Source organism: Sminthopsis crassicaudata, chromosome 3 (genome assembly GCF_048593235.1).
Source record: "Sminthopsis crassicaudata isolate SCR6 chromosome 3, ASM4859323v1, whole genome shotgun sequence".
In the NCBI taxonomy this organism is placed as follows: Eukaryota; Metazoa; Chordata; class Mammalia; order Dasyuromorphia; family Dasyuridae; genus Sminthopsis; species Sminthopsis crassicaudata.
The window spans coordinates 379793764-379796135 of record NC_133619.1 but is presented as its reverse complement, the minus strand read 5'-3'; positions in this window follow the sequence as shown (position 1 = coordinate 379796135).

Below are 2372 nucleotides of genomic sequence, written 5' to 3'. Positions count from 1 at the left end.
TTACATGAATATATAGTCAGTCTTTACCCAGATGAAAAGCACAATTACCCTTTTGTTTTCCAATTATTTGTTTTTAATTGAACTGATTGTTTTGTGTCTAAAAGTTAAAAAAATAACAATAATCTTGGAAATATCAAGCTTTTTACATCCCAAAAATCTCATTTCTTTTCATCTAATCACATACTTAGAAAATTTGTCTCTTGTAAATATGATAACAAGAATAACTTATTCAAATAACAATAGTGAACTATATAATTTAAAATATCTTTCTTACAACATCCCTATGAGGTAAGTAGTATAAGAATTATTATCCCTAATTTATATATAAGGACACTGAGGTACAAAAGTGAAATAAACTCTACAAGTAACCTCACATGGTTGATGGAGATACAAGAGATAATATGACTTGACCCAAATCACACTGTTTATGGGCAAAGCCTGGTCTAAAATTCAAAACTTCTATTTAAATCTAATAATTTTTTCACAGTATCTACTCTTTATAACTGAATTCCAGAAAAGCATAGAGAGTAGGAAGGGGCAATAGCAACTGACAACAAAAGAGAGAAAGAAATGCGACCACTTCCAAAAAAAAAAAAAAAATCCTGACAACTCCTTAATATCTAACTAATGATTATAATCAAGTTGTTGATGATTTATATTTATGAGGCATTTTGTGCATATGTACTTTGAGAACTCAGAGGTCTTTTCTCATATCTAGGTTAGAGTTTACATTCTAAAGGTAAAAAGAAATTTGATCTCTTACTATTATTATCTCAAACTGACAAAATACAAGCCAATGAGGTTGTATATGTATTCATGAAGAGGAAAATAATGAGTGTTTATATATATTTATACATGATAGCTGAAATTTAAGTTTGTAAATGTTAAGTATATACTTTTAAAAAAATTTAAATCAGCTTTGAGCATCAACAAAGCTTCGTATTTTTTTGGTTACTGAAAAATGTTTCAAGCGTGCTATGTATTATTGGAAAGTAATTAACAAATTTTTCCCATAGAGAGAAAGAAGCAAAGATTATCAAATAAAGAAAAACCTAGGGGAAATTAGATTTATATTATTTGACACATTTTTAAATCTGCATTCAAGAATATTAACACATTTCCCAATTTTTAATTGCTCATATTTTTCAGAACCACAACTGAATATTAGAAATGTCTTATCTTGGAAATGATAAAGTATGGTAGTCTGCTAATACATGAATTACCATTTGAAAAAAAATTAAGGAGGTCAAGAAGATTTGTCAGTGTAACTCAATAGGCAAAGCTTTTAGTATATGCTTTTTGTTTAAAAGCAAATAGAATTATAGGGAAATCTGCTCTATTTGTTTTCTATTCAGAACATCTTATGACAATAGCAAAATATGTCTGATTTATTCTTTGTTGATATTCAAGTTTTCTTTGAGGTTGTACCTATCAAAGAACCTTGAATGATCATAATAAGTACATAGGAAAAATCTAATTGGATGAGAGCCCTCCAGGATATGTTTTCCTCTAGTAAGTCAAATACTTTTCTATCATGAATAAACAATTAGCCAAGAGGATCATATGTTCTCTGTAGTTTGCATTCAATGAATTATGAAGGAAACATATGACAAGTATAAAATCGTTGATCCATTCTCTTCTCATATTTTCATCAAGGTTACCAATAAGATAGGCATAACTAATAAGATACCAAGAAGGAATTTTTGCACTCAAAAATTATAAGTAATTCAGTTTATTATTGACAAATGTGTAGAAGTCTGTATTACTACCTTTCCATTAAGTGGGTATTTGTCAACAGAAGGTTCAGATTTATAGAAGGTGGACATCCCTAATGAATGCCAAGATTTTTGAGATTTGTACCCTTTTATCTGATGGTGGTTGCTAATTAAATTCACAGGGACTTAATGGTTGACATTAGGAGCAATCAATCCATAGATAGTCTGCCCATCAACACTAACAAAATGATTAGTAGATTTTTCTAACCATACAGAACTATAAATGAAGTTTGCTAAATGGATACTTTGTCAAACTTATATTCCTAATTTTAGATGTGGTTTACCAAGTCAATTTTTTGTTTCATAGGAAATTCCTATTTTATGGTCAGGTCAATCAGTAGTCAGACACAGAATCAAAGCAACTGGTCTACCTTGAGAGTATCCTTGCAATTTGTATAGATCATCCTCATGAAGATTTTGATCACATGAGAAAATAGGTATATGGTTTAATGTTTGTTAGTATATGCTTTATGTTAGTGGGGGTGATATTCTTTCGTTTTTTTCTAGTTATTTGATATCTTCACTCTTTTCAGATATTTTGAAAATTAAGTCGATTGATACTTTAAAGATTGCATTGCCTTTGAAAGGGATATCTTC